The 22,290-nt window shown below is 39.0% G+C and overlaps 1 protein-coding gene and 1 long non-coding RNA gene across 5 annotated transcripts in view; one reads left to right on the top strand and one right to left on the bottom strand.

Moving 5' to 3' along the window:
* The window catches only part of THRB (thyroid hormone receptor beta), a 158,259-nt gene that overhangs the window by 59,910 nt on the left and 76,059 nt on the right, over nt 1–22,290 (bottom strand). The window lies entirely within an intron of this gene.
* Nucleotides 1,926–4,219, top strand: LOC136287589 (uncharacterized). The gene is made up of 3 exons (XR_010720210.1): nt 1,926–2,034; nt 2,866–2,935; nt 3,405–4,219. It is a non-coding gene; the product is annotated as an uncharacterized lncRNA (long non-coding RNA).

The raw sequence follows: 22,290 nt of genomic DNA, 5'->3' as shown, positions 1-22,290 counted from the left end.
TTAGCCTCATGGGTTTTGTCTGTTGTGTGACTTGATGAGTTTCCAGATTTGATTCTATTTTTCTTAAAAACTGATAGCTGAATTGCCAAACCACTGAATTCTGAAGCGTTCAACACAGATTCCAGATGTGAAATATATGGCTTAAACTCAATTATAATTGAGAAAAAAAATTTGAACGAGTTTATTTTCAACAAAATCAAAGTAACAGACCAGAACAAGTTAATTGTTTTCTGAAATCTATATCCCTAGCCAGCAAGAACTATGGTGGGTGAATAAAGTCTAGCTAAAATCTGTGCAAGATCCTTTCCTCAAGTCAAACTGGCAGACCTGGAGCCTTTGCCTGCCACTGCAGAAGTGGCTCAAGGGAAAAGTGCATCAGAGTTGATGACAGTGTGACACAATGAGTACTGAGTCCACACAAAAGAGAACTGTGCATCTCTAGATGTGTAGGTTCAGGCTTTGTATCAAGCAGTAAAGCAGAAAACATTCCTGAAGGCACATTGAAAGCACACCAGAGACACAAAAAAGTATGACTAATAGAAAGGAAGGGACAAACATGTAAAGTTAAATGATTATGGGGCTGGACTGACAGGTATCTGTTGAGAGTTAACCATGGCTTGGTGAAGTGACGATGAAGTGAACACAGGATGGCTATGCTCAAAAGAGAGCAAAGAATGGTGGAAGAATGTGACTGCTATGGGAAATTTGGTCAAATTATGATAATGGTTACTGGTGGACATGTAATTAGGTTAGCAGGCAGCTATATTTTAAAAAAAAATCATGCCTGGTTTTATTGATATTTTGTAATGGAAAACCTCATATTGCTATTTCTGAGGTTCACCCAAAAGCTTATTTTTCAAAAGAAAAAATTCAATGACTTCAGTAAAAATTAGGCTCAAATTGGAGAAAGCTCTCTGCAAACATTCTCTCTGAAATTTCAAAATACAAACCACATGTTTCATAGATACATAAATACATTTATAATTATTATAAATAAATAAAGAGTTTCAAGTTACCTGGAAATAAGCTAGTGGTCATAAAATATGACTGTATTAAAACTATCTAGATGCCCATTTGCTTCTGGTTTGGGCAGACAAAAGTCATGGAGAGAAGGAATAATACTTGTGAAAATGAAGTAGAAGTTTTTATTTCACTTTTTTTCGTTTTTGTTTTTGTTTTTGTTTTTTAACAGAAAATTGCTTGTACCCTCTGTAATGGCTTTGTATAACTAGCACTGCATGTAGTTAACTGGATTTCAGCTGAGGATTGTCACAGCTCAGAAGTTACTGTATTCAAAGTCCTATTCCTTTTTAACTTTTTTTCTTTTTTTTTCTTCTTTTTTTTTTCTTGAGAGCAAGCACATTATGGCATATTCCCAACTAAATAATTCACTGATTTAATCTTTAAGGCAGGCAGGGTTTCCTAAGAGGTGTTCCTAATCTCTATCACATCTTATACCCTTTTTCCTGACCTCACTGGGGGCCCAGTGCAGAGAGGAGAGGACAACTACTTCTTCTCAGAAGTTGTATATATACTGACATTAAGTGCAAACATCATAGATACGTGCCTGCTTTTGTGTGCAGACTGGAAATAAATCACATAGCCTAAGTGTTAACAATGGCCTTTCAGTATGTCTGATAAAACAGTGATTTCTTCTTACTTTTTTAGCCCTCTCTTCTTGTTTGCTGCCTCATTTACAGCTAACAATAATAGAATTAAGCCCAGAAATTAAAAGAAAAAGTTTAATCACTGATGATTTTGCTATCTCTCCCAAGCAAACAACAAAAGTCCACAACCTTTTAACCTTTTCCATCCTATTTGCTAATTACTTATTTTCTAATTAACCCATTATGCATCTGTCAGTGTGTTTTAAATTAAATCACTTTAATTGCTAGTAAGTAGGGTTTATTTAGTTCCTGGTATGGCTCTACGGGGTCATGAGTGGGGAGCTGTTGAACCACTCTGAGTTACAGGTGGCTCTGCAAAACTGCTGAAGTTGCTGAAGATAAAGAGGAGTTAAGCTGCTTTCCTTAGGTGATTTGATTTTAATGTCTAGTGGCATATTTCTAATGGATAAAAGTTTACAGCAAATACAAGAGGGTATTTTTTACTCCTAGTATGTAGATCACATTGGGCATTATTTTGTTGCTTGAAATAATTTTAAATAAAGGAATAATTATGCTAATAGCTCTAGAAAATGCCAGTACCACAATGCTTACTTTGCTGTATAGCACAACTCTTTGAAATGCACCAGAACTATACATTAATAGCCGGATTTCAAAATAAAGAGAATAAAGAAGGTCCAATACATGGGACCCAGGGAGTTTTAAGTGTGAGGCTAACAGTCAACCCATTAAAAATCTTCAAGCAAAACACTAAAAAAACTGGTGATAGCTTTAAGGATAGACATAATGTCTAATGAGGACAGACATAAAAGATTTTGTTCTCTGTAGCACAGCCCCCTTCTACCCCTTGCATGACCTGACTCGCTTCACTGACCCTGCAGAAAATACCCACTTTTTGCTGGGTTTTGTGCTGGCTTAGTGAGTTGCATTATCCCTGTGAGGTGGCTGGGGACCACCACAGCTGGCACCAAGTGGCAGGAGACCACAGCTGCTCAGAGGCAAGGGGAGGGAGATGAGGTTCACTCTGTCTTTTAAAATGGCACACCAGAGGAACACAGGACGGGTTGATGTCTTTTGCAATAAACTAGGTATTTACTGCAACTCTGTGCATTGAAATTACTTTTGAATTGTTAAATTACTTCTGAAGCTTTCTGAAACACCTTTGAAGACTGCAAGTCTTGCACTGTGAAAAAAAAAACCTAAAGACAATGCAATTAATTTTAACTCTTTTTGTGTTTAGATCCCTGTACACTGAAGAAAGGCACTCAAAAGTGCTAGTTCTATGTTCTGGAGAATGAAAATATGAAAAGGTGAGTCTTCCCTCCTGCACTAAGTAAAGCCGTGCATCTAGTACTATTGACATACTAGAATAAATTCCCAGCAAGAACTCAAGGCCGCATCGTTGCTAAGTTACCTAAACGTAACAGTGGGTCAAATAAATAAATAATAAAGACCACACAGAGGAAGGACTTAGCTGACAGAGTTAGCTGTTAACTTGCCACACAAACTTTGTTCTGAAAATCTGTGAACAACACTAAAATCCAAGACCAGCCTAGACATTAAATGTTTTCTTCCCTGTTTCTACCAGAAAAAAAGTAGAGTGTATGAAATCAGGAGTAAAATGAATAAAAGAATAGAATAAATAAAGTAGGTTATGGAGCACACCTGAATAAGACTTACAGTAACCCATCCAAAAGACAATCTTTCTGAGCAGTGAGGAAGCCGGAATTGACCTCTTCAGCTTGCTATGTCATCTATGTATTTTACCCCTGGCTACAGGCTACCAAGACATGGCTGGAAGATTCTGGTGCAGCATTTTGTCACTGCCAGATTTCTACTACTGCATTCACCTTGACGCCCTCCTCGCTGACCTCAGTAGCTCCACACCTCCACAAGCAGCATGCCTGGGAATCTCACCTCACCACCCCCCAGTCTTTGTGACACTCCTCAGCAGAACATCCCTGCACTTGCTGTGGTAGTACTTCCACTGTGAGACAGCTCACAGGCGCAGAGCAGGAACATGAGGGGCTGCAGAATGATGTAAACTAGAACGGAAGACTTTTAATTTTTCAACAAGGAGCTTTTGGACGGCCTTCAGGGACAGCAGAGCCTGTCAGAGAGAAGCCATGAAAAGCTCCACAAATAGATGTATCTGCAGTACAGAGAGCAAGGATACAATCAGAAAGCTCACATTTGCTTATAAAAGGTAAAGAATCAAGGATGCAGCAATAGAAGTGCAGTAAGACTCAGAAAGATATTTCTAACAGCTGATTCTGAATGTGCTTTAATATTATATGACCCATCATAAAATTACCCATATTGACCTATCCTGAGATGATGAGGCTTTGGGCAGGTGTTCTAGCAGCTTAGACTGACAGAGAAACCCAAACTACTGAAAGAAACAACAGCTTTAAGGGTGGTCTGCTTGTAGGTGCACAGAGGCATAGGTCCATGCTGGAGACAACGCACAAAGAGTCCAAGCCCCTGGAAGGAAAGGACTGAAAAATCGAGCTGGGGAAATTAAATTGTAGGGCCCTGTTCAGCACCACCTGCTTCCCCTGGGTTGTGAGTTGCACATCTGAAGCTGATTTGCTTTCCCTGGTTTGTCAGTAGTTGGCTCAGATCTTTCCAGTTTCACTACAGCCTGCATTCAACCCCAGTTTATGACTTGGAGCACATATTTATCAAAGCATTAAAATTAGGGGTCTTGAAAGGGCAGAGGGAGGTCAGTATGGAAGCAGCATCCTCCCAGTGTCTGAAGCAAAACCCTCGTATGAGCAGATACGCTTTCCCCAGAAAGCACACCAAGAATAACATGCAGAAATCTAATTGACCTCTTTTTTAAGGTCATTAAACTCTCAATATTACAGTGTTTCATAATGGCTGTGTGACTGAGGTAACACTAAGGGATCAATCTGAGTTTCTTTGCTCTCCTGAGTCAGTGGGATGAGCCAGGCTTTCCTTTGAATACATAATTCTCTCCTTTCTCCTCCTTTCCAATTTTCCAGTTAATCTCTCCTTCTGTTCTAATTTCACATCTTGTTTGTGTAACTGTGCAACAGGAAAACTGGATGTTGCATTTCATTCCTGATGGGCCCCACTACCAAATGCCAAAGCTGTGGCCCTGAGGACTCCATCTCTGTGTGCTGCTTCTGTGCATCTGCTGCCTGACAAACAAACAGATCCTTGAAGAGCATAGCTTCAAGCAGGGGCAATCACCATTCAAGGAAAACTTTGTTTTAAGATACCCAGCAGAGATGACTTCAAAGGTTAGCAGGAAGATGCTGAATCCCACCTGGTATGGAGTGCCAGGGGCAAGACAGTGATAAAGCAGCGAGTGCTCCCAGAGGTGCAGCACACTGAACAGTTCCAAGGAACTGAAGAGTTTTCTGGTTAAGGCTCTACATAAACACACTGCAGTGGTTAGGGATGGAAGATACAAATGTGACGATTACTTAAGTCAAGTTAACAGATTAATTTTCACTGCTTATCTCAGGAAAGATTGCCCTGAAAATAAAGACAACAAGGAAGCCAAAGAGTCAAAGGAGAAGCCACAAGCAAAACAAGTCCCAAACACAAGACAAGATGGAAATCACTACTTGTTCAGTAGATTTCAGTCCTCCATTTAGCACCATTTCTATTTAACTAATATGCAGTTTGATTTTAGCCAGACACTCAGAGACAGTTTTTATGCCAGTCACATCAATCAGGAGAAGCAGAATCGGAAATCATCTTTGTATTGCTGATACTGAGGCTTCCCATGATTTATCTCAGCAGCATTACATGGATATTAAGAAGGACAGTAAAAATACATGATCTTAGAAGTGACATTCCACATACTTCCCACCAGGCTTATCTGGAAACATGCTCAAATAAGTATCAGAGACATTCTTTTCCTGTTGCTTTTCATAGTGTCTCAAGCAGAAAAATATTAAGTGTGAAAAGCAACACACCAGACTAAATTAAGGATGTGGGCATTTTCCCATCCAGTGATGGGAAGGAGCTAATCTATCACAGAAATTTTAGAATTAATAAGTTTCATAAGAATTAATAGATGGATCTAATCTACATTCCATGTTATCCAAATTACCTCGTGCTGAAAGAACAAGTTCTGTATAATGAAGAGAAACAAACAAAGCTCACAGAAAAATAATTAAAGTTGGGGAGTTGCAACGGGAATTGGAGTCAGCACTGCCTCATGTTCTGTGTTGAAAAATTATTTTTACGGTTACCCAGCTTCCTCATCTTTAAGGTGGAGATGATAATACTTCAGTTCCAACAGTATGCCAGTAAGATCTACAGATAAGCCATCAGAACTGCTATTATTAATATCATATATGCTTGGCATGCATTTTTTTACTTCAAAACAGTTTTACAGAATGCATTTCTAGTCTTCTTTCAGTGTTTACTTTTTTAGACTTCAGGAAGGTTATTCTCAATTTGTTTACACCACTTGGGCATATTCTTTGCCATTGACTTTAATTATATTTTACAGCTTATTAGTTTTACAGGATTCTGTTCTCTGTACGATGTGAGAACACAGGAGTGGAATGATTCAACGAACATCAGTTTTACCAACCAGCCAGATTTAACAGGCTATTTCTTGTTGTATCCTATAAACACAGTGAGCAGCCAATCTGATAGTTAATGATGCAAACCATAAGCAGAGCTAGTGTTTTGTGCCAAGATACAATATGTGAAGATTGCAAAAGCTCATAGGGAAATTTCTGTGGAAAAAAAATACAGCATGGAGAATTCTGTTATTTTGTGCAATTCCAAACAGAGTATCTCTACTATGAAAAACAGATAGATTAATTAGAAAAAAACCCAAAGATATTGACAGAATGAGAGAACACCTTGTATTGTTTGTGGAAGGTATCTGCAATCAACTGTGGGAAAGCTTTATCAGAACAGGATCCCCAGATTTATTTTCATGCTCTGCCATCTACTAAGAGACTTTGGTCTAAATGACAAAGCAGTTTGCTTATATGGGAAGCACAAAATGTACCAGAGCTTCTAGAAAGGGCTTATTTTTTAGTATCTGTGAAGTTGTTGGAGAATCTTACATAAGAAGTTATTTATAATGACTTAAAAATAGAATTTTCTTTGAGGTATCCTATCCAAAATATAGAAAAAAAAAGACTTAAGAAACAGGATGAGATGTGTTTTTAAACCAGGCTTTAAAAAAAAAAAAACAACCCATCTCTCAAAAAGGAGACTGGTATACAATCAGCATTTTCTGAACTGGCACAGAAGCTACAGGGGATAGTGGACTATAAAACGCTGTCCTTGATTACATCCAGATAATAAAATGAAAAAAAGTCTTAAAAATTCAGAATGAAATAGCAGAGTTGGCAGTAATGACCTGATTCACAGTTCCTGAGTGCTGCAATTTGACAGTACTGGATCATTAGAAATGTCTTAGTAACACAGACATCCCCCCTGAACAAACTGACATTGCTACAATCCATCAATTTGCTAGAACTTCATAACCACACTAAGCTTTATTTCTCAGATATTGTGGTCAACAGCTATAGCCAAAATATGTCTCTCTTCCAATTATATCAATCATATATCCTTTTGCTACGTTTTACGAGTATTTCTTAATTTTGATTTTATTAATCTTTACACTTTCTTGTAGAGTAATGGGCTGTAATTCATGAAAAATCTGCTCAGCTGTAGAAATAAGTATTCTGTTTGAGCCTTTATGACAGATTTAAGATGTCATTGTCAGCTTTAGGATATCTGTCTGTATTAGTCATCCTGCCAGCATTAAGATAGTAAGAGAAAATACAAGGGTCTGCTGGAAGGCCCACGAAGCCAAGTGAGCTACTGACGTCAGCTATTTTGTACCATGTTCCTCTAGCAAGAGATTAGGACACAAAGAAGAGCTTCTCATGCCAAATTCTGTACTTCTTCATTTGCACTCATTTCCATTAAGCAAGCTCAATAAAGACTACTGGGACTGTCACTCCTGCATCCTTTATACAGGTTTCAATGATTTCTGTGATGGGTGAAGGGGAGTTTGGAAAGACATGGCCGAGCGCCACAGACAGGGAAAGGGGAGGGCAGAGGACTTGCTGGGGCGTACAGTCACACAGGGCCATCAGGACCAATCCTGTCACCTGAGGCCAGGTTTACAAGGTTGAGATGCTTGGGGATCAAGGTGGGAAGAAAGCAATTAAGGGTGGGTTCTTTACTGGGGAGGAGACTGGAGTGGAGAAAAGAGGTACGAGGGCAGCAAAAAGGAGGGTCAAGAAATGGCAGAAGTAGTAACAGCCGATGCAAATGACATTAACTGGGGCTGCTTGGGGGTAACAACAAGGTGGGGATGCACTTGAGTACTGCAGCCTGTGGTCCCAAATTGGAACAACCAACTGAACCTGTTGTTCTGAGCAGATCCTGCAGGCTGACCTGCTGGCGCACTTGGGAGAACTGAGTGGGATGGGCACGGGGGAACATCCAAGGCAGATGGATCCAGCATTCCGTGTTGTTGTGGTGGTGCATGTACCAAGCCTGACTGCATCAGCCTCTTCCTGACCTTCTCCTCACATGCACACCAGCAGAAGGAAACCCTCTCCCACCAACGCTGCGTCATCTCCCCAAAATGGCATCAGCTAAATTGATAAAGGCGGCGGCACTTTTCCATTGGCATAGCTTCGTATGTATTAGGGGCTTTGCCAGGATAATTTCACCAGCTAGGAGGGGATGATTATTTTTAGATGTCTCTACACAACATATGCATGCTGGAAAAATCATCTGAAGTCATTTCACTGCTTGCCTAGTCCCAAAGAAGGAGTTAATGTCTTCAAATTCAGTAAGTGGAAGAGCAGGTAATGAAGCTCAATTGCCCATTTCTTTGCAAAAATGCTACATGAAATTATTGCATTCTTACATTGAAAGCATTATTTTGGAGACAATAGGGACTCAGCTAGAAAACTAGGCAAAATTCTCTTCCTTCCAAATTGTTTTTTTTCCCTGGTGCTTTTCTAAAATAACCCTTAGATCTTTTTGCAGTTTCTTTCATACAGACAAAATTTTCCTATAAGTATTACTGCCTTTAGATACTGCACAAATTATTCTTAAAAGGAGTATATAGTGTATTTTCCCCACATATATCAAGTCCAAGTACCCCCACTCAGAGTGTCAACTACTGATGTTGAAATAACGAAGACTTAGCTTTCCAGCAGACAGATGTTCTGTCTTTGGGTGCCAGCTGTGCTTCTGAAGTTTAGTTCAAATTCTGAACTGAGATGCCACACAGCAAAAAAAAAAATCATATATGAGAGTCATTATCCTCAAAAACAAAAGGGAGTTCTACAACTCTCAAAGAGAGCTAGACAAAAAGAAGAAAAAGGGGCTTGTTCATTAAGGAGAAGACTTAATAAAATTCGGAGACCAGACTGCAGAAAGAAATCTGATTGCCTCCACAGCAAGACACCTAGAGTAGGTACAAACCCAGAAATGTCACTAAATATATTAACTGTTATTAATTACAAGGGGTTTTTATTAAAATCTGTTCCATTTTTCAGAGACAGTGACTGAATGTCTACTGAATAACCACTGAAAATGTCCACTTGCATTCAGAGCACATTTACAACTGAGCAAAAGCACTGTTCAGTGCAAACAATTGCACAAAGAGCAGCATAATACTGGAGAATCCAGGCACTTCTAGGAGGAATCGGAGATTTGGGGTGTTAGTCATTGCCAGCATGTTTCTTGCTTGGTTTCGCTACTAGAATATTTAACAGCACCATACATTCTTTATTAATGTTCTCTCAGGAGGACCGGTATTTTATACATGGTGTGTTTGTTAACAGGAAGACGGTTTTAAGCTGCTAAACAAGAAGTTCTGTTTGTTAGGATTTGTTCGTCACTGAAATAGCCAAGAGTTTGGAAATCAACCCACACGCAGTGTCAAAAATCACATTTACAAGGTAAGTAACAAAATAACCTGTATGCCTTTTTTGTTGTTACTGCTCAGTGAGGAAAACTTCTGACATGCAGGTAAAACTTTTTTTTTTCCTTAATTACAAGCTATTGAAATTCCCAACAAATTTTAAAATAATTAAATCAGATGGAAAGAACTTGCACTAATTTTATTTTTAAAAAATCATGATGGATATATGGGTGGATGACTTTCCATAATTCTTAGGCAGTGGTAATCACAGTTCTCCTGGTCTTTGATATAACACTCAAGATTTTGAGGCCCAGATATAACATTTGGCAGCTGTACACAAGAATGATCTCAAGTGAAACCCTCCTTACAATGATCGTCAGGTCCCTGTTTCAGGTGGTTGAATAAAGATGACATTCACCTGAAATGCTTTGACTTTGCAAACCAAAAAAAAAAACAAGCAGTCTGATCCTGATCCTGTTCCCATTTCACTTGAGAGAATATTTCTCTACCCACTGCATATATTCTTTCATGGAAAAGCAGAGATAGCTCAAGGCAGCAGGCAAGGTAGGCAGCAGCCTGGAGCAGAAAGCTGCCTACACCACCCTGGAGAAGAGGAGCATGGTGCTCATTTGCAATTCCACAGCCCTCACTGGTGCACTGTCTCACAGCTCAGATGCACTGCCTGAGATCAAGGCTTTCAGATGAAATTTCACCAGTGTATGAGTACCCATTGTTTATAAGTATCAGCTGCTCTAGAGCTGGACAGATGATTTATGAAATATTCTTCTGTCTTACAAAATTAGTACTACCATGTAAATCATCTAAAGAAATCTACGTTTTTTTACATACTCAACAAATGAACCCTCACTTGATGCTGGGCAATGCTTGCTTCTCTCAGTACTTTTTCACAGCTGGTGGATATTTTATTTTGTCTTGTTTTGTTTTCTAAATCCATGTAAAACAGCTCCAGACTGATTTCAGTTCCGTGCTACACATATTTCTCCCAGAAAAGACTGATAATTTTCTTTCTGTGTTTTCAGGGAATATTTAAATATTTTATATAAAAAGAGAAACAGCTTCAGCAGGGATGCCGAGAGACCCACACTCTGGCTAATTCTACCTACCTACCAAGGAAGCTCACAGTCAGAGAACAAATCAGACAAGATGAGAGACAGAAATAGGAAAGCCTCAGTGCTGCCAACCTGCTCTGCTGTGTATCAGGCATTTCCTCCTAGTTTTGGGAGACAGGCAGGGATACAACTTGCCTGGCTCCAGAACTGAGCACTGTCAGCCCCAACTCACCAGCTTAGGGGTAAGACTGCTTCCATTTCTCTCCAAAGCATCTCTCCTTATGGGCAGCTGGAAAGGGTTCGTGTAGAAGTGCAATAAGGATCACCAAGAATTAAGCCTGAAATAACCTTCAGACTCTGAGAAATAAGTGTCACAAAGCAAAACCTTCATGTATTTCCCTACGCAGGAGTCCTGTGCTGCACTTAGCTTTTTGATCTCAAAGTCTCTGGTCTCTCCAGTGTGCAGTTGCTCATCTCCTTGAAGAGAGTTAGGTTAAAGCACATACTCTGTTTGTTCATCTTCTTTCATCCCAATTCCTACAACCTCCTAACATGTCATCTTTCTGGTCTTCCTTAAGAGTCAGGAAATATAAGAAATCAGTGGGTGTTTTTAGGCACTTTGGATGCCAAATGATGAGTTGAATGGTTATAATATGTGATTCAATTCAAATGAGTCTCTCTGTGTCCTCACACTCAAGATTACCCAACAGATTATACTTCCTTAAAGCTGTCTGTATCACAAAATCTGAAACTTCAGATGAAAATCAGGTATTTGCAAAGTCTTAGTCAGAAACTATTGCTAGTGTCATTAGCTTTCCAAACTAAAAAGCAATTCCACCAGTACAGAGAAAAACTTAGGAGGGATCTATTGATTAGAAAACATCAGAATTAGTATTATTTAGTTCAGGGGGTTTATGTGATAATGTTTTCTTGTTAAAACGAGGTCGGTTGTTAGAGATGTTAGAAAATTACTGACATGGACTTCAACAAAGAAAAAATACCCTTTGATGTTGCCAAGAGAACTGGGAACAGTTTTGGAGGGGAGCGTATTCTGATCTGTTTTCCTATAAGGGCATATTTTCCCAAAACAAAGTCAGTGGCAGATTCCCCCTTTAGGGCTTCAGTCTGATAACAATGATCAGTCCCCAACCATCTGCACGAGTCCTGATTTGCAAACAGAAACCTCAAGGTTTTTTTCACATCTATTCCTGTGGCTGGTTGCACAGGATTTTCCTATCAGTACAAAGGTACCTTGCAGACTGTGTGCTAATGCTCTCACTCCTTCTCTATGCTGCTGTGACAAGGCAGTGTGCTGGTAAGGAAATCCGGGCTCATTAATCTTGCCAATACTCTGCACTGTGTCATGCGCTGCTCATTAGGAGCTACGGGCACCCAGACTGTCTCAGCCCATCATTACAGAAGTTACAGGAGCCTTCCTCATCCTGCTGGTAATAAAGACATGAAGTCTGCCACTATCACAATTGTCTTTAGAAGAAGAAAAGCAGCAAGTGCTAATTAAAGGAGGTGCCACAGTAGGCTGTACATTAAACGTCATTCAGAATGAACACTGGAGTGTGAAGGATAGAAAGTTTGCTTCCTTTTTTCAAGACACATAGCTGAAAGTTAAACACTGAATGACCTCTCTTGAAACAACAGTACAATCTGCATCTATTTTCCCAATTTCTGTATAGTAATGAAACATCCTTAAGCCATGCATTAAGAAATTGACTGCAGCGTTCAAAAGGCTTTTAGCATTTTAACAAGTTTAAAGTTTGTTCTTTCAATGCAGGATCAGGTCCAGTCCAGCAGTGGATTTACTTCATCTGTCTATACAGATTCACTGCTGTAATTTGTGAGCAGGATTTGCATAAGTGCAGGGTGAAGTTGTGAAGGACACCAATGATTGAAAGGGGTTTCATCTTTTGGGGTTTATATAAACTCTGGTATACTAGAGGCTACCTATGGAGACTACTATAGCATGTCTCACCTGAGACAAAGTGAGCACCTCACCAGTTGTGACTAATGGAGATCTGCCAGTTGGTGTATCTCTCCTGCAAACCCAGTCCCATTTATGCCAGCTATAAACACCACATTCTACCCTAGGCAACATCTTATATTGCTCATCTCTTCCTTTCTTTCGCGTGTTTTTTCCCAGTACAGGGTTCTCTCTCTTACTACACAACTGGCAGTGTCCTGCTAGATTCACAAGCAATGTTGGCTCTTCTTTACGGCTAACTTATACTCATTTCTTCAGAACTGTTATCATGGTCTTCCCAATCACCGCTTCACGAAACTAAGCAGCTGTGCTTTGCTAAAACACCTTACTTAGAACTCAAGCTTCCCATGCCTTTGGTGTTTCTTAATATTCCTGTCTAGACTGTCTCTTGTTGCTCACTCTCTCCTACAATGCTAAACTGGAGCAGGCGCTCCACCTGGGACCTCAGCAGGTCAAAGTAATTATGCACATCTTTCGCAGTCACTACTTAAGGCAATCTACACATTAACTACTCCAGATTATTCTTCCTGAAGTAAGTTTGCTTTCAGTTTATATTAAACTATGCAGTGATCACACAGGAAAGAGAAATAAAAGCATCCATTTACGTGGCTCACCTGGAGTGGCTGCTCTGTCTCAAGCTTTGAGGTGACATTTTTCCAAACTATTATAATCAGCATATGCACATACACAAATGTACACATCCCCCCATTTCAGATCTGATGTCTACATCCATCCTGCATAAGATTGTTAAACTTTCAACAGTTCTGCACTTTACTGAGCGCTACCAAAGAGAGAAAATGTCAGTGAGCATTTCTGAAAACAAAACTTAGCTTTGTAAGATCATCTTTTTCAGCTATTTGGAAGCAATCTAGATTTATTTTATTATTGTAATGGACATTTTTATTATTGTACTAGAGTAGATGTCATTATTGTTCACCAAAAAATAAATTTAAATGATATATTAAACATTATTTTATGGGACTAATCAACACATCACAGCATCAATTTTCGCTCACAGTGCAGAAAAGGTCAATATGCAAATTGCAATATGCTAAAAATGGATCTGCTCTGAGTAATGCCCAATCAAGTTAGTGAAGCTACATCCTGAAGACAAAGTTTGGCTTTTTGTTTTACCTCTGATATTTTGAATCTGTTCTACAGACTAATGCGGGATTCAAAATGCCAGGGAGAAAAATGAGAAATTAAGCAATATAGAAATAACATTTTCTGTCAATATGCAGAATCTATTTATACAGTAGAAATCTTTGCATTACTTTTTCTGTGAAAAAACACATTTGATTATCCATTGGGCTTTCTGCTTTTAATTTTAATCTTTTTCTATTTAAATTTGTGTAAATTGTAAAATTACTTATTACTTCTATACAAATATTAGATGAACCTTAGAACAACATTTGCATAAGTTTTGTTTTTTGTTTTAATCAGGGAATCAACAATGGCAATCGTTTAAGCTGTTTGAATACACCTATATAGTTCTGAAGAGCAGTCTGGTCAGTGTCATCTTGAGCCTTTTGTAGGTGACAAAGAATTTTGTATCTCTTTTTTTTTTTTGGTCAGAAATTGTGAAATTTTAACGTCATATAAAACCATAAGTAAAATGATTCAAAGACCAATGACTTTCATGACTGCATGATTAAGAGTATTTTTCTTCTCTTTAATATCTGAGACCTTCGGATGGATGGGGAGGGAAAAGTAGAAATCATTCCGTGTAGTATGTGTCCCATACTTCACGTGCAAGTTTGTAACCAAGACAACAATTGAAATATATACAAAATATGTAGCAGTTATTGTACCTGGAAAGTACCTGGCAAACTGGTTAATTCTGCATATTTATGGACACAATATTGGTGCTTAGTACCTAACAGGCATAAGTTTTGCAGGGTAAAATTGCTCTGGAATAAATAGAGGATTTGACAGGTACAGCAGTTAAATCTGTATACATATATCTGAATCCACACATTCAAAAAGTCCATTGGGACTAACCCATTGTGGAATAAAATATTACGGAAGACAGGCTTGTTACATCAAAGTCCCCAGATGAACTATCTATATTTATTAAGGAGGGCTTCTACATTAAGCTGTTTACATTTATAATTTTTTCCAGCTTGAAATTTCATACAATTTTATTTTTCAGATATGTTCTCAGTGTTTTCCTTTTGTAATTACCAGTAAGAAACTGCTAGATGCTTCTATCAAAGTGTTACAACATTGGCAGGCATTAGTCTATCTTCACTTGTTCTTTCTATTATAGGGTTTTTAGATCATGTCAGGAAAAGATACATCTGAGGATGAAAAATACTGTGCTGTTATCCATGTTTTAACACTACAGACATGAAAATCTCACAGGTCACAACAAAGACCAGGTTACTTGGATGCAGTCCTATGTAGAAACATGGAGAATACGACATTTTTCTCTGACCCCTTCCTAAAAATTCCCACTGTTGGCTTTTGACATATGATGGACATTCAGATCTAACCTTTATAAAAAAATCTATTAGACACAAGCACTTTTTTTCCTAAGTGGTCCTAAGTCCACTATGATTGCAATTCTTCTCCTTTTAAAAATATTAACATTTATTGTGACTGAATTTCCTCTGCCATTGAATTGCTCAGCCATGCTCAATACTGTCAAATCCTTGTACAATTCTTCCCAGTTGACTCAAGCACCACCATCATGCTTTATTACTTCAATAATAACCCCTTTTTCCTTATGTTGGATTGATGCCTTACAGGATTCCCCCATTGTAAAACTCCATGATTTACTCCCTACTGCTTCCAAACTTTTAACCTGGTGTTAATTCACTACAAGATTCCCTTTCTGTGCACAGCAGCTTTAATTCTTCATAAGGCTTTAGGTAAGAACCCCATAAATAACTTCTGGAAATTCAAGTAGATTATAACTGGATCATAATTTTTACCCAAATCATTGCCTCCCCTGAAGAATTGGGTAGACCTGTGAATTTTGAGCTCTTCCTTTTAAGCCAGGCTGTTTAGCCTGCATGATGAACAACACAATCCTAAATTATAATTGACTCCCTGTTCCCATTCATTTCATGCTGAAGCACTAAACTGTAGCAGTGGTTTGAGAGCACTCATCCTGATCAGCTCTCTGTGCAATCTGGCTGCCAGAAAATTAAAAGTTCTGAATTATGGAATTTTTTTACAAATCTGTTATTAACCATGTCCAATTTTTATTTTCTTTCTCCAATGTAACGAAAATGAATGGAGCTGTGGGAGAGAGGAGAAAGCTCTTGAAAAGGAGAAGGTAGTTTTCCTAGAGTTCATTGCTAAGGAAACCAACAAGCCTAATACCAATGGAGTAGCCCAAATTCAGGACTTCCTAGCTCAGAAGAGACCTCAAAGTTTCAGGGGCAGAGGAGAAAGACATCTCCACTGAAGCCCCTAAGGAAACAGGTGATTTCACCTGGTGCTCCATCATAGTGATAAAGCAATATTGTCAGAGTGTATCTGACACTGGCGCAGTAGGTATGGGCCGATGATTTAATATTGAGCTTTTACTGCCATGTCTAAAGAATTTTGGCTGTCTGGTAAAGTGGATAGCAGACACAGGCCAAAGTACAGTTTTTCACACCCAGTTTTATGGTTTGTTTTTTCTCATGTTATGACATGAGACACAAAAAACATGGCACAAAGGTTTCTGTCTGCTTGAACTGACAAAGGTAGGATTCCTAACAGAAGAAAAATCCGTGGTGATATTACCATAAGTATTACAGTGCTTACCTTTTGATATAACTATTCAAATATATTCATAGATACAGGTATATGTACACACAGAAAAAAACCAGAAAGCTTATGTTTCACTCCACATAACAATTACAACATAGTGAAAATGGCTCACTTGCAACATCCTATATAGAACTGTGATATCTTTTAAGTGATTAGTTTATTACAGATTCATACTCATACAAATAAATTATAAACAAATATGCTAGCGCTGCTAGAAGGGTTATTTTTTTTTCCAGGTTCTGTAACTGTCATTTTACAATATAATATTTATGGCTCAGTATTGGTAAAAACAGTTAAAGGCAGGAATATGAAAGCCACAGACACCTTTTCCTAAAGATGTTTTCCAAGCAAAATCCAGGTTTCTGTTCCCTGGATTCTAATGTTGGCAGGCAGCTACTTTTCCTATAACAGGCTGAGCAAGATCCCAAATCTGAAAAAATAACAAGCTCTACTCTAAGAATATTCAGATCTAGAAATGCATGTTCCACAAGAACTTCAAACTAACCTTCAATTGTAAATACCTGTTTTAAGAAAGTAAAAGCAAGGTCTGAGCAAATCAACACACAAAATTGGAAGCAGAGGGGGAAGGGAAAAGCTTCCACAAATTAAACTGTTATGCACTACCCAATTTTGCACAGACGCTGCAAATAGGTAGGTTAGAAAACAAAAGAACATGAAAGAGTTGAAAAGTGAAACAACATAGGTTTAAAGAGCCAAGATTAATCATCTCTCTTTCCTTTGAAAAAGAGCATTCCAAAAATGCATCACCAAAATGCAAGTAAGATGCCACAAAAAAAAGAATTATTATGTACCAACAAATACTTAGTGTTTGAAGAGACATCACAAAAACTGCATCACAGCCTTGAAATAGATATTTAATGCCAAGACAATCTTTAGTTTAAATGGGTACAAAGAAAAGTGGTTTATATGTCATTTTCTCTGTTTAACTCACAAAAAAAAGCATTTGCTTTAAATTTCTTTTTCTGTGGTATCAAATCAAGAAGAAATAGGGTTATGCTTTTTTTGTACATCAATGCATACCTTTGTTACATCAACCTGAAAGAAATTTTTTATCCTAGATCTTTGAGCAGCATACACAAGTATCAGAGAGGCAAATATCATAGATAAAAAATGAACCCGGTTTAGAAACAGAATTTCTGCCATGACGTATCACAAGGAGAGTTAACTTTTTACTTTCCAAAAAAACCCAAAAAATTAAATACCGAAACATTCTTTGAAATGTTAATATTTAATTCTTTAATAGCATCCTCAGAGACTTTCCAACTCTCACCTAATTTGAGGGTAATAGGTTACAGCCATTTTTATTGCTGCACTGGACATAATTCTTTTTTTGTGTGCTTTTATGTTATGCCAAAATTGCCTGAGTACATATGAGTAGGTTTAGGTAGAAGGAGGGGGTTGGTTTGTTGGTTTGGTAATTTTTTTTAGAACATCTACACATTTGAAGGAATGCTTTTGCTTTCTGCTTTGGTTTTTAATAAACAACATTTCTGACCATGCACCATCTCACTATTGTTTCTATTTGTACTTGCTGCATCTGTTCTGCAGAACTTCCCAATTTTATTTTTTTTCCTGTAAATCACATTGTATTTTGTATGCAAACCTTACACAGAACTGAAAAGAATTTAATGAAATGTCCTTCACAGCCCATCACAGAGCTCTGATTCACATGTGAGACGGTGGCAGTGATCTGACCCTGTCTGGGCTCTGTGTTTGCCTCTCCCTGCCCTGTTCTGGCAGAGGAGAGCCCAGCAGAAAACTGCTGGCTTCTTTCAAAAAAGTCTCTAAGTGCCACATCTTGAAAAGCACAAAAAGGAAACTTATGCATTTAGAAACCCATTTACCGGCTGCAGCAGAGGCTGAAAAGCAGCAACAGAGAAAAAGCAAAGAGAGGACTCACCAAGATACATCCTGATGTAGGAGGAAGAGTTTTGGTAGCAACCATCAATAGTTTCTGCCTCTTTCCTCTTTTCCTTTCTCAGTGCCCCCCACTCCTAATTTCCCCATTTAAGGGAGAAAATAACAAGGCAGAAGAAGCCAAGAGACTTTCATGACATAAACAATAAGGCCTTCCCGTGCCAATATTTCCTTTAAAAACACTTGCCAATAAAGCTCCTGGAGGCCAGCAAGAGAAAGAAACGCCGAAACAGCCATGACATGAACTTGGCATATTTTCTGACTCACTCACTTCCCTTGAGACAATTCCTCCAAGAGAATGTTGAAGGATAATGGGAAAAGAATATTTCTTCCAGCAAAAAGGACTTCAGCTGCCCATGCATACAAGAAAATTGCCAATTAACTTTATTTCTGTTTACCTACAGCCTTGCTCACACAGCCACCTCCACTGACATGTTTCCTGACTCACACACTCATGTTTGTACGTTCATCTTGTAAGCCTGGTGTCTGACACAGACAAGGAGATTTAAAAAAAAATTTGAGAATTCTTGACTCCAAATAATTTCTGAACAGCAGAGAGAATGATCAATAAATGATAAAGGGTAGCCAAATACTTGGCTGCTTCACATATTAAATCCATATTTCCCTTTTCTTTATCCCTGCTATTTATACCTCTTTTATAATTTCTCAGAGCCAGACACACTAGTCTATAAAACACTAAGAATGCTTATATTCCTTCAGATACCTGTAATGAAAGACTGTCAAGATTATTGTGTCTCATCAACCTATCTCATTTTGAGTAATACCATGTTTTCAAAAATAAATGGCATGTTAAGAACCAGAAATTAAAATCGCCTTGGAAATCAGCATCTCACACGCACACACATGCATTCACTCAGTCACTCAGACACTCATTCTTGGGGTGCAGCTGGCCCCTGCCTGTGTCTCACGGGCAGGCACACAGGGCTTTGGCTGTCTCCTCTCACTCTCACCTTCATCTTCACCTCCAGCGCAGGGGACCTTCCCCAGGAGGCTGGAGCCCGGCTCCTGAGGGGGAGCACAGGCAGGAGGCAGACCAGCACTGTACTGATGGCAGGGGGCAATGTGGATTCTCCTCCACCACGGGGTCACAGTGGCTCCCACTCTTCCAAGAGTGGCAAAACGTGTCTCTGGCCAGGCTCTGCTCCAGGGTTGCCACCCCACTGCACTCCCCTCCAACACCAGACAGGGCAGAAAACCCCCACATCAAGCCAGACCAAGCAGAAATTGTTGATGCTGTTTGATTCCCAGTCCCAGTATTGCGATGTGGGGAGAGCACCCGTTCCTTCCACATGAACCTGACTCAGGGGAGCATCCAGAGACCCACCCGGCCATGCCTCTCTGGGAACCTTGTCACTGTAACTGCACCCTGTCCCTGCATGAGCTCCTGCTCACTCTCTGTTTCTAGGAAGGCAGAGGGAACTGCCAAGTGCTCCTCACTCGGCTAAGGGCTCTCATTGTTGCTGGGGTTTCTCTGGTTTCGCATTCAACTCCTTCGATTAGCATCAAAGTATCTCATATCAAAATAACCACTAGTGAGGATTTGCTGGCCTGCCCAGAGGAGAGGGTTCACCATGCCTACAGATGCATAATTTTACTGTAATGCAGTCTGATATCATACAGCCCTGGTTTCTACTCTCTAATAACCTCCTTGCTGCTTTAGCACTTGGGCTTATGCCACACCCACCAAGTCCCCAGACTCTCCTCGAAGAGCCCCCCTACCCCTGAAGACTCAGCAATCACAGCTAAACCAGTGCCACCATACTGGTCATATGTGGGGATTTTTCTAATTTTAGTAATTTTGGGGGCATTCCTAGTTAGTATGCCTCTGCTGGAAAAAAGCATAAATGGTATAGGATGCTATAATGGACACAGTCTACATTAGGAGTTACCTACTAGCTCACCTTTACTCCACCGTGACTGCTGGGCACCCTGTCAAGTCACACACACACACACACACACTCCCCTGCATGATTCTTTTTTTCTTAAGCATCTTTTTCTGCCCATTTACAAAGCTAACACTGGTTTGTTTTTAGGTTTGTTTTCAGCAAAACCTGAGAATGTATGTATTTTTTTGTAACACCACCGGGGCAAGCCATCTGTGGTTGGCTGGCAAACTCTGAAATTCAGGGCTGGGGCAGAAATATTTAGGAGTCAAAAAAAAAGCTGACTTGCTCAAGAAATTAAAGCCCTTCTGACAATCTTCCAGAGAGCCCCTGAGGAAAAGGGAGGGAACCAGAGAGAGACTCAAGGAAAATGGATGGGAGCCCAGTGTTGAGATTCACGCCAGAATGGTTCCTGGCCAAGAAGGAGGGCTGGCAAGTAGACAAATACAGGCTTTCATAGGCAGCATTGTAAACAAGACATTAAAAATATTAATCCATTTAGATTTCAAGCACTGAGATGAGATTTACTTAAGAAGCAGAATTATGCTGGTAATGGCTCCTCAAACATTTCAGCTGAATGTCAAAATTTTTGCTCAACTGTATCAAGTGAAAATACAAGGAGCTGTTGACACTACAATATTCAAAGATTCAATCATATGGCTGGGCTGGAAAAACACAGAGAAAAGCAAAGGAATGCAGAAACTCAAGCCCTCTCAAGGAAGCTGCATTCACAAATTATTTTTACCTTCATTTCTACACCAAAATAATAAATTGATGGGTTGAAATAATTTTTTAAAAGCAAACTTCCTTTCAGAAATCTTTTCAAATCAAACATAAATTACTTCTACCAAAATACTTTGTTTCCAGGTAGACACAGTCATGTAGAACAGAATGCATTTCGTGTGAAAGAAAGTTTACTTAAACTTTGAACACCTAGACTTTAAAAAAAGTTACTTCTCTCCTGCAGGAATCAGCATGTCTCCCCTTTTCCCTTTAGAAAACATATACTTATTCTAAATGATCGACTATTTTAATTTTCTTTTTAAATGTACTGCAAAAGTCATTTCTCACCAAAGCAAACAGGTGCTCAGGAAAACTGAAGTAGAGAAATACAGGCTTTTTTGGTGCACGTGGGAAGTGTCATGGCATCTTAAGCCTGTCACCACCAGGAGATTCACAAATCTTCTATAGACTGATGAGCAGGGGCAAGCATGTCAGGGGAGGCCCACAGGGAAGATCAAGTGCCTTAAACAATGAGAAAATATAAGCTGCAATTACTATATGGGATTCAGTAATTCAGTCAGGAATTAGAAGATTCCCATATTGGGTTAATGAAAAGACTAATACTTGTTGAATTAATGAGGTTGATCCTGCACACAAGTCCACGTACACAACCTGTGCTCAAGAGAGGTCTTTTTCCCCCTCTCGGCAGCACCAACAATCATTGTAAAATGCCAGGCACGGAGGAACTGAGGTATCTCCATTCAAAGCAGTAAGAGCTTTCTAAGGAAAAGGTTCATCCATTACCTTTGATCATTTAAAAAAGCACCCACATTAACTAAGTGAAAAGGATAGGACTGAAAGCATCCCATCTCTTGCAACCTAGGATATACCATACATCCCTCAGAATTACATTTCTTATAAGGGTCTTAAAGAAAAGAAAAGCTAAAAAAACAACAAAACACCAAAACCCCCAAAAAACCAACAAAAGAAAAAACCCCAAAAAACCAAACCAACAAAAAACCCCTAAACCACCACCAACAACAAAAAACCCACAACAAACAAACAAACAAAACACAAACCAACCAAAAAACCCCCATTAAGCTCTTTCTTGCTTATATGCGTAGCCACTCATGAAACTGTCTGAAGATCTCCACAGTATCTGAAACGCAAGATCTGAGCAAAGGAAAACCTCAAAATAGAGTTAAACAAGGAACAACTTCATTCTGCTTAAGAGTGAAAAAAGAAACAAAGTTTAAAGAATCTTCAATTTTATAACAGTTTAAACATTTAAATGCAAATTAAAGTAGCAACACATGAATTACAGAAATTCTTTAGCACTCCTATATTATGAATCATACTGTGAAATTTG

The sequence above is a fragment of the Chamaea fasciata genome, unplaced genomic scaffold, assembly GCF_029207755.1.
Source record: "Chamaea fasciata isolate MVZ Bird 193981 ecotype frontalis unplaced genomic scaffold, bChaFas1.0.hap1 SCAF_1, whole genome shotgun sequence".
NCBI lineage: Eukaryota > Metazoa > Chordata > Aves > Passeriformes > Sylviidae > Chamaea > Chamaea fasciata.
The sequence above is the reverse complement of the archived record's forward strand: the minus strand, read 5'-3'. Positions and strand labels throughout refer to the sequence as shown.